Consider the following 14,402-nt stretch of genomic DNA (forward strand, 5'->3'; position numbering starts at 1 on the left):
AAACAGCTCCAGTATTTACTAAGTCCCACCCCTCCAGGCATGTCTAAAGGTCAGTTCCCTGTGCTTTCTCCTATTAACCTGGTGAACTTGGGCATCCTGAGGCAATGTAGCAACTGCCTCATGTACACTGACTACTCTCCTCTTACCTCCCAAAACTCAGACTTGTGAGTGATGCAATTATATTCAAACTGGAAGCCACGCACTCTCCAGCCAAGACCGGCATAGCTGATCAAGAGGAGAAGGTCAACACTTGCACCACACCACATGGAACACATAGCTCTCCAGAACACACACCAGCACTGCCTTCACATAAAATCACAAACCACACACCCACCTTCATTGAAGCTCTCAATAAAAATCTACCCAAACAGCAGAGACCTCCAAGGCAGAAACACACCTGACCACCACAACACAACACTAATCACAAGACACATTACTATACTAAACAGTGTGCTGCTCAATCAAAGCCCCTAAGGCAAAACAGCATGCCCAACACAGTAGTCATAGGTGACTCAATAGTGAGGCACACTGATGTCCCACTCACTAGGTCGAATAAGGAGAAAGTAACAGTCAGCTGCCTGTCAGGCTCCAGGATCTGCCACATAACACATGCACTCTGGTTCCTCAACAACAGGTACAAATATGACTCTGTCATTGTACATATAGGTGTGAATGACCTGAGAAATACCTCCCTGGACTACATGAAAAGCGACATGGAGGAGCTCTTAGATTATGTAGCCCAGGCAGGAATGACCCTAGCCCTGAGCAGCATCCTACCATCAGCCAGAATGATACCACAGTACAAGCAGAAAATGATTGATTTCAACAACTGGCTAAGTTTCTGGTGTCATTCTAAGGGAATCCAGTATCTGTCTGCCTGGGATGACATAATTGACAGACTTCGATGCTTTGCCAGAGATGGCCTGTATCTGTCAGTCCTGGGCTTCTGGATACTGGCCAAGGCTCTTGCCACCGCTACAGTGCCTTTTTTAGGTGCTGTTCCAAAGACCAAATTACCACCGTAACAGCTACAAACAAATGCAACCTGAGAGTCATGCTGCTCAACACTAGAAGTCTAAATCTCAAAATGCACTCACTCGAAGCACTCCTTAAAATGGAGAACATCGACATCTGTCCTGTAACAAAGACCTGGTTCAAGGCAGCAGAAAGCACCCTGCATTACCAGGCTATAACTCATTCCACACCTTTCAGACCCAGAACTTGGACCGCAGTTTCAAAGGCGCTGGTGTTTCTTTATTCATAAAGGATGCGCGCACCTCCAGACTGGTTGCCCAACATAATGCATCTGAGATACTTCAGGTGCAGCTAACATTGGGTAAGACAGTGATTCAGGTAGTAGCCTGCTATAGGTCCCCAGCCATGTCTCAAGATTCACACTCCATGTTGCTAAGCACCCTGGAGGATATTAGGGGCCAACCTAACACTCTCATACTGGATGACTTCAACTACCCCTCCATTAATTGGGAAAACTACTCATGTACCCATACACTTGCCTAATGCTTTCTAGAATTCATTAATTCCAATGCTCTGGACCAGCTCATTCTTACCCCCACTTGAGGTAGCAACATCCTTGTCCTGGTCATTACTAACATGGGTGACCATTGCTCTACACCAATAGTCAACTCCTCCATGGTTAGATCCGACCAAAAAACAATCACCTTGGAAATCCACATCCCTCCCACCACAAAGGTAACCTCCATGAAAAACTTCTCCAAAGCTGACTTTGGGCTCATAAAAGCAGAAGTGGCTAACTTCACAGCACCCACGTAAATGGAGAATAGTTGCATGACTGCCAAATCATACACCAATGCACTGTACAAACACGTACACAAATGCATGGATCTCGCTATACCCAATAAAACCAAGATGCTCTCCTCAAAAAAAGGAAGCTAATTTGGTGGTCCACTGCTATAAACAAACTCTACAACAAAAGGAGGAAACTAATGCAGAATAAGGTGAGGTCCCAAGACTGGAAAAACTCCCTTATCACCCTCTACAAAAGGTTGAGATCCCTCATCAAATCCTCTAAATCTAGCTATGAAAACAGAATTGCAGCAGATAGTAAAGACAACCACAAGGCCTTCTATAGTTATGTAAAGAATCTCCATGGCAATACCTAGATTTGCTCTGAGCTACTGCACAATGGTACCTCATATACTGAGCCAACAGATATTGCCAATATACTGGCCGACAGATTCAGTGCTAACTTTACCCCTCTCCCCCCCAAAGGACCAATCACAATACCAGTAGATTGCCAGGCACCCAGTATTACTGCTGCACAGTTTAAAACAGCACTGTCCAAGGCCAAGAATACAACTTCTGTGGAACCTGACAATATCCCTGGCTGTGTTCTTCATGAACTACTGAGTGAACTGGCACCTCACCTGTGTGTCCTGTTCAATCATAGCCTCACCTCAGGCTTTGTCCCTACTGAATGGTGAATTTCTGCAGTCATCCTCTCCACAAAGGAGGAGTGACTACAGACCCCGGGAGTTATCGGCCAATTAGCCTGATGAGTCTGATTATGCAAAGCTATGGAACGCATCATCACGGACCTATTAAACAAGGATTTAGGGAATCTCCAAACTCTGGATTCTACACAGTTTGATTTTGTGAAGGGTAGGTCATGCCTGCTCAACTTGGTCGACTTCTTTGAGTCAGCCACCAGAGCTGTGGATGAAGGCAAGGTGGTTCATACAGCCTACCTTGATATGGCCAAGGCCTTTGATACCATTCCCCACTCAGGAATCATAGAAAAATCTCATTAATCTAGGCATCAAGCTCTATATCACTAGGTGGGTTGCAAACTGGCTCAGAGATAGAACCCACAGTGTGAAAGTAGCTGACTCCAAGTCAGACTGCCGACCAGTCACAAGTGGGGTCCCACAGGGCTTGGTCCTGGGTCCTCTCCTGTTTGGTATATACTTTTCAGAAGTCCAGGCCAACATGAAGGGACTCTGGCTGACAAGTGTTGCAGACTATTGCAAGTTGGGAGCTATTATTAACTCCCCAAGTGATGTTGACATCCTACGGAAAACGCTCAATGACACCAACAACTGGTGTCAGAACTATGGCCTTAAGCTCAATGCCAAAAAAGTGTCATCATCCCCTTTGGGAAAACCCCCATTTCCTTTAATTACCACATCGATGGTAGTCCACTGAATGCAGAAGGCGTTAGAAGAGATCTGGGAACACAGGTTGACAGCAACCTCTCTTTTGACCACAACGTTACCACTGTAGTCAGAAAGTCCTTCTATGTGACACATTTCATTACTAAGGGTTTTGCATCCAGGAAGAAAGAGGTCATTGTTTCCCTCTACTCTTCCCTCATTAGGCCAATCATTGAATACAATGCCCCATTTGGCATGTACCTCACTAGATACCTGCAACAACTGGAGAGGCCACAAAATTACCTCACGAAGAGGATCCTAGGCCTTAAACACTTGTCCAATATAGACAGACTCAAAAACTATTCTCTGTCTCATATCACCTCCTTAGAGGTGATCTCTGTTTGACTTACAAAGCCATGTCTGACCCAGCTCTGTTAGAAATTCTACATCTAAAGAAATCCCAATCCCTCCGCACCATACACTCCAGAGACCTCAACCTCATTACCACAATCAACAAAACATGTTGTAGAGACAGGTTCATAACCCAGAGACGGCCCATGCTATGGAATAGACTTCCCATACATGTCAAGCAGAACACCTCACTGGCACTCTTCAAGAGAAATCTTGATGAGTGGATGAGAAATAGAAAATTCACCCTGGGGATCGCTCCAGTGGCCCTACTCGACAGCGGCACTAGGAACTAAGGTTGGGTGGCATGATGCCAGGGTAATCCTATGGGCTAGGCTTGTAAAGGCTCCAGGGCCATTTGCCTAGTACACACCTATGAAGCTATGAAAAAGAGAAATATTGCCTGTTTCTATAGATGACATTTTTGTGCATTAGAATAGACTGTATTGCAGATGCTGTGCTTGGATTCTGGTTTTATGGGACTCTGAAAGAGAGAAAAGATTAGTCTTGCTTTAAACCTTTTCTGTTTTCTCAAAGTTTATATAATCTTGGAGTTGGTATATATAGAAATCATGGTTTTGCTGGCTTGCCTCCTCATCAGGGCTACCAGGCTGCTTTCCAATGGAAAAAAAAACAGAGCTGTAGTTAGCTATTCTGGTGTCCTGTGTCAATCCCTGATCTGCAGCATGCCTCAACATTAAGCTGAGTAGCAAAACAAAAGAGGTCCTTTCATATGTAAGGACCAAAAACAGTCAAATTGAAGGCAGAAAAAGGTCCTTTCATACTTAAGGACCAAGAAAAAGCTCCTTGTTTTTTTCAAAACTGTAACTTTTAGGATGCAACTCTCTACAACTTATACTATACATGCAGCACTGAAGTGCTTTAAACACAACCACAAATTCAGTATTGCATTCTGTTTTGATTACTGGTACTGTACTGCCTGACTGACATGTCCCTATTGTGCCCCCTAACACCTTGTGCCCTGTGCACTGCAACTTAGCTATGCCTATGGCAAAAATAATAACTTAGTCATGGTCTGTGATCGGCTGACTACTGTTAAATGGGAGTGTGATTTTTTTCAAAATTACATGTTTTTCTGATCACTAATCACATGGTGATTAAACAAGATGCAATCAGTCATAGAAAATCTAAAAATGTATACACATAAGATGAAACAGTTTGAGATAAAATACAAATGATACTAAGATGAAGATTCAGCTCAATAAACAGTAAGGAGTAGTTTGTAAAACATATATGGTACTAAAGGAATGTGAACAATGTGTAATTTTAATCAGTATTTACATAAAATACACTTGCCAACATAGCTTAGCATGGCACGACTGATAAACTTTAATCATTTGTTTTCTTCATGTAGTAGCCATCGCCCATCCATCCACCCTCAACCCCTTTTCCCATTTTTGTACATGAGATTTTTATTCTTTAGATCTTCAGCTTTTAATGTACTTTTCTAATACAAAAGTCATTAACATATTATGACTTTAAGGAAATTTTGATAATATGACCCATCCAATTACACTTGTTGTTCTGTAATGCTGGCATAATATAAAATTAAACTTCCTGAAGTGAAGACACCACAGATTTAAAAACTCAACATAAATTAAGTGGCCAGGGTTTAGAAATGCATAAGACACTGCACAATCACAGTTGTAGCAATATTGCTCAGTACCTTATGCCAAAGTGATTCAGAGACTGCTGTACAACTGCAATGGTAAAAAGGTTACAATCCATTGTGCCACACCAGTCTCACTGGCAAATGCAGTAGCCCAGAGATGTGGATAATTTTGTAGGGTTGGAATAGCACAGCAGAGCTATCCAAAGAATAAATCTACCACAAAATTTAGGGAGGTAAGAGAACGTGTACACCTGTTCACTGCTATGGCAAGAGCTGTACCCCGCAGGAAGTAAGTACTGCAAAGCCATCTGAGTGTGTGTGTGTGTGTGTGTGTGTGTGTGTGTGTGTGTGTGTGTGTGTGTGTGTGTGTGTGTGTGTGTGTGTGTGTGTGTGTGCATGCATGCATGTGCGTGTTTTTGCATGTGTGTGAATGCGTATATTCATGACTGTAGTTATCTGTGCAAGTGCTTTGCATAGTTTGCTAGGTAACTCAGCAATGAGTGATTCAGTGGCATGATAATGAGCCACTAATTAGATGTTGCACCATATGGCTTTATCGTGTCTCTAAATTGCATTATATCAGCAATCCACTAATGGGCAATGCAGCATAACCCACATAGCACTAGTGGTGATATGCTTTGTGTGTTACAGATGTTGTTTCTCTGCTTGCTTATGAGATTAATGGTGTCTCATAAAATACCAAATTATGAGAATGTGGAGTGTAAATGTCTTTGTTTGTTCATCTGTTTTGATTCAAAATTTCAAAAACAGTGCTGTATATTTACAATAGTTTATTTTTCATGTCAGTTGTTCTTTGAAGCCACTGTATTCTCAATAGGAAGTCCCATGTCTTCAGTTGTTAAGATTTATACTTTTACTCAGATGGTCTCCATGGCTTTTACATTTGAAGGAACTGACACACTGTGTAACTCCCAATTGAATTTTACACCAGCACATGACACCACCTATGTTTAACACTTTAATTGTATAACTATTTGAATCATAGTGAGCATATTAATTTTAATCAATGATGTTTAACTTAATATGTTAGTTTCTTTTTAAATAAATTATTGATCAGTGTATCAGATATGCAATTCATTTTCTGGTATTACAGAGAAATTGTGTCAGTGTATTTCATGCGACTGCTATAAAAAATTCCTGTGCAGGCTAACATTTTAAAAACACAACTATTAAGCATGCTTACTTTTGCTATTACATGTGCAGGCTATGAACCAGCCACTAACATTTGGAGAAGAACACACAGTTAAATTCGAGGGATTACTCTTCCTGAAGTTATTCTTTTAAATGTGTATTTCATCTTACTTTACAGAGTATATTAAAAGCCCTTTCACTGGATACACTTACATTCTACCTAATTCTCATTATACTATATTTTAATACAAATTATCTGAATAATTAGTTGGTATATACAAGCATAAAGAAAAAAAATACAAAGTTATCTATTCAGATCTGCTCAACCAGTAATGCGATTTTGGCTTTGTATGGTTTTCTTAATAATGTTATATGCATCTTAGGTCCGTTTGTTGAACCATATGCAGAATCCAGAGATAGATAAGGGCGGGGTAAAAATGTCTAGCTGCTTCAGGGAAATGATCACACCCAAAATGGATAATATCTGTCAACATTAGGGAGAAACATATGGATTGTGGGCAATCCAATTACACAAAGAAGTATTTTAAAAGAAAAAATGGATGATATATGGAGTACCTTCACTAAAGCAGCATTGAAGAGGGGTAATTCCAAAATGTGAGGGACAGGCAGGTAGCAGTTTCTGTGAAAGGCTAAAAAGTAAATACCAATGAAGCAGCTTTTTTGTATAATCCAAAGCATGGAGAGTTAAATAGATGAGATGAAACAGGCCTATACCTGCCATCAAAATCCGTGCTTCTTTATAAATTGAGAGGAGGTGTACTTTAGGTAAAAATAAATACAAAATCTATTTAATGATTGGGAGAGTTTAGAGGAATTAATTGGGACAGTTTACAGGGATTAAAAATGATTTTATCAGGTACAGAATTACTGTTAGAGAAATGTACAAATTGTATAGTGTACAATTCTGCACTTAAAGGGTTAAGAGTTAATACATTTATTCTATGTAAAATGTGTAAATATGGGTGGTCTCTGTAAAAGCTGCTGACACCTAAAAGTCTGTTATTCTTGCTGTGGAATGTTAAGATAGGGGCCTCACACTAGCAACAGATAAATGTTGTGTTAGGAAGAGACAGTTACAGGACCATTACTCAGAAACTGGGTTTGACAGGGCAAGCCCTGTGGTCAAGTTAAATTCTGAGAGATGTTTTTGTAAGTCAGCAATTAACTGATAAGCACCTGCTGTGTACGTGCAAAGAACTGTATAAAAACAGCAGGCTGAGCTATTGAAAATCAGACAAACCTTGTACCTACATGCTTTGTCTCCTTGCTGCAAGTAATAAAGAATGCCTTGCTGAACCTTACATGAATTGATCTTTGTATTTTTTTTTAACAGATTGGTCCTTCGAGCCAGAACCCTCTCTTCACCTCGGATCAGATGGCCAGGTGGATGAAACCGTGCGGGGAAGAAACCAAATCAGTTCTTCTGCAATATAAAGACCTCCGAATGAATTGTTGTCAAAAGAGGCCAGTCACCTTCTGATCTGCGATTGAAGGACGGGTGTCCGCAAATCAGTGGTCAATCACGTAGGCTCAGGTAAGGTGAGTTTTGCTATTCTGTTTTATTCAGTCAGGGATAGGCAAGTGCATTTATTTCTGTTAGACTGTATTTATTCAGTCAGGGACAGGAAAACTGCATTTCATTTCTGTTAGACTGTATTTTCATTCAGTCAGGGACAGAAAACTGCATTTATTTCTGTTAGACTGTATTTATTCAGTCAGGAACAGGAAAAATACATTTATTTCTGTTTGACTGTATTTGTTCAGTCAAGGACAGAAAAACTGCATTTTATTTCTGTTAGACTGTATTTGTTCAGTCAGGGATAGGAAAACTGCATTTTATTTCTGTTAGACTGTATTTATTCAGTCAGGGACAGGAAAGCTGCATTTATTTCTGTTAGACTGTATTTATTCAGTCAGGGACAGGAAAACTGCATTTTATTTCTGTTAGACTGTATTTTCATTCAGTCAGGGACAGAAAATTGCATTTATTTCTGTTAAACTGTATTTATTCAGTCAGGGACAGGAAAACTGCATTTTAATTTATGTTGGATTGTATTTTATTCAGTCAGGGACAGAGAAAAACTGCAGTTCTGTCATAGACTAGGTGAACAGGATAGTAGAAGGTTAGACAGTCATTCTGAAGAGACTATAACAAAATCTGTGGTACATGTAAAAAATTGAAGGTAATAGATAAAATTACTAAAGGTAATTACATAGTGAGCAATGGGTAATTATAACTGTGGTGCAAAGACATCAAAAGACCCACCATTAACAGAAGATGGTAAATATATGCAGGTACAGCGCACAGATAATGTTAGATATTTTTCAAAATGGGTAACTAAGTATGATTTTGATTGAAAATTAGATAAATCTTCACTTCTCAAATTGATAAAGCAATTAAAAGCAGACCTCCAAGGGGCAAATTAAAAAACCACGACAATTAGGAATTCCACAGGTACACACACAGATGGCTGGAGGAAGCAAATTGAAGAGACCATAGGTTCATAAGTTCATAGGTTGGTACTAGGCTATCAGCCCTAGGGCCTATACAAGCCTAGCCATAACAATTCCCAGGCTATTACTTCCCACATTATTTACTTTCCTGGACCCCTGTCTAGCAGGGTGACTGACGTGATCCCTGGGGTGAATTTCCTTTCTCCCATCCAATCATCAAGGTTCCTCTTGAAGAGGTCCAAAGAGGCACTCTGCTTGACATGTATGGGCAATCTATTCCAGAGTCTGGGGAGTCTCTGGGTCAGGAACCTATCCCTCCAGCATGTTTTGTTTATTGTGATGACAAGGTTTAGATCCCTGGAGCGTGTAGCTCTGAGGGATTGGGATTTCTTTAAGTGTAGCATGTCCAACAGCTCTGGGTTTGACATGGCCTTGTATGTTAAGCAGAGATCACCTCTGAGTAGACGATATGCTACAGAGTATAGCTGGAGTTTTTTAAGGTGGTCAGCCTAGGGCATCTACTTTAGGCCTGTGATTCTTTTAGTGAGGTATTTCTGAGGCCTTTCCAGTTGTTGCAGATGTCTTGAGAGGTACATACCAAATGGGGCATTGTATTCTATAATGGGTCTAATGAGGGATGAGTACAGTGGGACAATGACCTCCTTTTTTCTGGATGAAAAGCCCTTCGTGATGAGGTGTGCCACATAGAAGGATTTCCTGACTGTTGTGGCGATGTGGTTATCGAAGGTGAGACCACTGTCTACCTGTGTCCCTAAGTCTCTTATCACACTTTCTGTGTTTAGTGTACTGCCACCTATATGGTAATTCATGGATACATGTTTTTCCCAAAGGGGATAACAATACATTTCTTGGCATTGAGCTTGAGCCCATGGCTCTGGCACCAAGCATCTGTTTCTGTAAGGCCCTTTTGTAGAGTATCCACATCATTTGGGGATTCAATAATGACTCCCAGTTTGCAGTCATCTGCAAACTTTGTTAGCCAGAGTCCCTTAGTGTTGACCTGTACTTCAGAGAAGTAGATGCCAAACAAGAGCGGCCCCAGGACTGAACCCTGAGGTACTCCACTTGTCACTTGTCTGGAGCTGGATTTGGAGTCGGCTACTTTTACAGTGTGGGTTCTATCAGTAAGCCATTTAGCAACCCATTGGGTGACATAGGGATTAATGCCCAACTTAGTAAGTTTATCTATGATTCCAGAGTGGGGGATGGTGTTAAAGGCCTTGGCAAGGTCTAGATAGGCTGTGTGGACCACCTTACCCTTATCCATGGCTCTGGAGACTGATTCAAAGAAGTCAATCAGGTTCAGAAGACAAGATCGGCCCTTCACAAACCCAAACTGGGTGGGGTCCAGTGTTTGAAGGTTGCCAATGTCTTTGTTTATAAGTTCTATGATAACACGCTCCATGGCCTTGCAGATAAGGCTTGTCAGACTGATGAGACAGTAGTTTCCGGGATCCAAGGTGGATCCCCCCTTGTGGATTGGGATAACTGTAGCTCTGCGCCACTCAGTGGGCATGAAACCTGAGGTGAGGCTATGATTAAGCATGACACTTAGGTGAGGTGCCAGTTCATATTGTAATTCATGTAGTACACAGCCTGGGATGTCATCTGGTCCCATGGATGCTGTATTCTTGGCTTTAGAGAGTGAGTTTTGTACCTGTGTGGCCGTTATTACTGGAATTTGGCAATCTTCCGGTATTGAGATGGGCCATTTAGGGGGTGAGAGGGGGGTGAAGTTGGCATTGAATCGATCTGCCAGGATATTGGCAATATCCTTCGGATCAGTATATTTAATGCCATTCTGTTTTAGCTCAGAGCAGATCTGAGCATTGCCATTTAGATTCTTGACATAGTTATAGAATGCTTTGTGGTTGTCTTTGGAATCTTTGGCAATTTTATTTTCATAACTAGCTTTGGAGGATTTTATGAGGCATCTCAGTTTCTTACTGAGGCTAGTAAGGGAGTTTTTTGCATCCTGGGATTTTCCTCTTTTCTGCAAAAGTTTCTTCCTTTTGTTGTAAAGTTTGTTTATGGCAGGGGATCACCAGATTGGCTTCCTTTTTTTGGATGAGAGCATTTTGGTTCTATTTGGGATGGCACGATTCATGCATGAGTGGATGTGCTCATACAGTGCCTTAGTGTAGGATTCAGCAGTTGAACTTTCAGTTCCCGTCTGCATGGGTGTCATGAAGTTTTTCACTTCTGACTTGAGTAGCATGAAGTTGGCTTTGGAGAAGTTTTTTATGGTGGTTTCTTTACTGGGCGGTGGGGGTGGGATGTGGATGTTAAGGGTGATTAGCTTATAGTCAGACCTGACTAACGAGGGGGTGACCATAGATATGGAGCATTGATTTCCCATGTTGGTAATGACCAGGTCTAGGATACTGGAGCCCCTGGTGGGACTATGGATTAGTTGATCCAGGGCGTTGGTATTTATGAATTCCAAGAACCGTTGCGCAAAGGTGTTGGGACATGAGTAGTTTTCCTAGTTAATGGTAGGGTAGTTAAAATCACCCAGTATTAGGGTGTTTGGTTCTATCTTAATATTTTCCAGTATGTTTAGAAAGGTGTAGTGAGAATCTTGGGGTATGGTGGGGGATCTGTAGCAAGCTACAATTTGGATTGCAGTCTTACCTAGTGTTAGTTGCACTTGGAGAATTTCAGACACATTGTGTTGGCCAACTAGCCTGGTGGTGTGAATATCCTTGGTGAATATTGACACTCCTCCACCTTTAGTATTTCGGTCCTGGTTTGGTGGCCGAAAAGTGTGGTAAGAGTTGTAGCCTGGTATTGCAGGGGTGCTCTCTGGAGCCTTGAACCAGGTCTCAGTTACTGCACAGATATCGATGTTCTCCATTTTTAGGAGTGCCTCGAGAGAGTGCATTTTGAGGTTTAGACTTCTAGCATTGAGTAGCATTACCTTCAGATTTTGCATGCTTGTACCTGTTACGGTGGTGGTTTTGTCCTTTGAAGTTTGCCTAAAAAGGCACTATAGGGGTGGCAAGAGCCTTAGCCAGTAACCTGAATCCCAGGGGCGACAGGTGCAGACCATCTCTGGCAAAGCATCCTGGTCTGTCAATCATGTCATCCCAGGCAGACAGATACTGGATCCCCTTTGAATGACACCATAAGCTTAGCCAATTGTTGAAGTCAATCATTTTATCCTTATATTGTGGTATCATTCTGGCGAAGGCAGGATGCTACTCAGGGCTAGGGTCATACCTGCCTGGGCCACATGATCCGAGAGCTCTTCCATGTCTCTTTTCATGTAGTCCAGGGAGGTACGTCTCAAGTCATTCACTCCAACATGGACAATGACAGAGTCATATTTGTACTTGTTGTGGAGTGACTTGAGTGCATGCGTTATGTGGCAGATCCTGGCACCCGACAGGCAGCTGACTGTAATTTTCTCCTTATTCAACCTGGTGAGAGGGACATCAGTGTGCCGGACTATAGAGTCACCTATGACTAAAGTGTTAGGTACATTGTCTTGCCTTAGGGGCTGTTGCTGGGTGGCACACTGGCGTTGTGAACTATGTGACACACTGGTTGTGACTGGTGACCAGAAAGAAAAAAACTCTAAAACAATGTTTTTAGATAAAGAGGATAACCACCTGGTACTAGCTTCAGCACCCACTCCCCCACCAGCATACGGGGCAAGTAATCAACACAGAGTGCCTCCTCTATGTCCTGTAGTTACAGGAGGTGAGGACTCTGTAAAAATAAAGCTAGTAAAAGTTAGGGGTCCAATAGGGACTAGGTCCAAAACAAAAAACACAGATGATGATGATAAAAATCTCAAAGTCTGACGATTGTTTAGTGAAACCCAGGCCACGACTAGTGGGGAAGAAGAACTCTGTCCTCTTATTGAGGCACCTAATCCCAGAGCAGGTCAGGATAACCAAGACCCTACTTTATTAGTATATAGACCCTGGAGTCCCGAAGATATTCAGAAGGCCACTGAGGGTATTCCTCACCCTAGGGTCAACTTTCCAAAATTTTCAGAGGACTTGCAAGGTATGAGGCTAAGCTATAACCTAAATGGAGGAAAGATAGAGAAAGTGGTAAGACAAATTACTGGTCCAGACTGGCACATGGTCTGTGGTGATTGGAACCCTCATGACGCTCAGCAGAGACCCCTTCCACATAACAGCGTATGATTAGATGCCCAGGTGACAGGGCTTACAAACCGAATCTCTGAAAAGTGGTGACCATGGGCAGACTGGACCTGTATTAATCAGTGTGTCCAGCAAGAAGGTGAGTCAGTTGACCGCTATTTTGCTAGGCTCATAGAGTGGTTTAATAATCATTGTGGGATGCAAATCCCTGATAATCAAACAGCAGACTCCCCTAGGAACAACAGTTAAAAAATGCCTTTCTGAAGGGGAGCAGTGCTCCTATTAGTAGTTTTATTACAAAACACATGGTAGATCACCGTACAAGCAGATTACAACCACTGCTTGAGTATGCAAGGCATGCTGAGAGGCACTTTAATAGCAAAAGGAAAAAGAAAATGCAGGTATTTTCATTAGGAGACGGGGCTGAGGTATATGTGGTACATCCAGGAAAAAAGGGCAAAAATAGGGAAGGTAGACAGTCTGACCAATGGTCAGAAGATTTTGAGGGACGTAAAAAGAGGGGAGAATGTTTTAAATGCAGGAAAAAAGGTCACATGGCAAGGGATTGCAAAAGAAATAATAGGACAAGGATGGATGAACAAAAAGGTGATAACTGACTATATGATAGTCAGGAAGCACAGGGAAGGGTTACAATACAAAACAGGATAAATGGTAATGTAGAAGTAAAAATAGAGGGAGCACAGGATGGCGGGGGGATGACAATGAACATGAAAGTGATGAGGTATTAGATTTGGCACTTCTGTGCTTGGAACTCTTTTTAGCAGATATCAAGCCAGAAGTCACCCTTTTGGTGGAAGGAAGAGAGGTTAGCTTTTTGTGCGATTCTGGGGCTTCACGGACTCTGATACATCCCTCTGAATTACCAGAGTGTAGACGGTCTTCGGATTACATATTTGTTAAGGCTGCAAATGGGCAGCTATACCTGGAGCCTCTCTCACACAAAATTATGATCACAGATCCTGTAACAGGGTTGACACAGAGAAGTAAAATTGTAGTGTCTGCAAAATGCCCAATAAATCTCTTAGGCAGAGATTTGATGCAGTTATTTGGCATGGCAGTGGTTCTGACTATGCAAGGGATGCAAGCGCAATGACAGACTGACATCTGTGAAGTGCATGATACCTGTGTAGTGCAGCGAAGAGGTGAGATGTTTTACTGGTACAGTCAGGACCTGATTACTACCGGCCCAGGGACTGTAACCAAGGAATTAATGGATTTGGCCATTAGTAAATTTCCCTCATTAGATATTAAGAAGCAGCCAATACTGCACTGCACCTTGTATTTTTGTGACACACAAGGGCCAGAAGAAGACTACAGAGATAAGCTGTTTAAATATCCCACAGCAAGGCTAGTGTTACGTAACCTATACTGGGACACAATGGGAAATAGCACAGCCAGCTGCTCTCTGCCTAAAGAAATAACAGCACTTTACAAATCTGACCT

The sequence above is a fragment of the Protopterus annectens genome, chromosome 3.part0 (assembly GCF_019279795.1).
Source record: "Protopterus annectens isolate FY-2018-M chromosome 3.part0, PAN1.0, whole genome shotgun sequence".
NCBI lineage: Eukaryota > Metazoa > Chordata > Ceratodontiformes > Protopteridae > Protopterus > Protopterus annectens.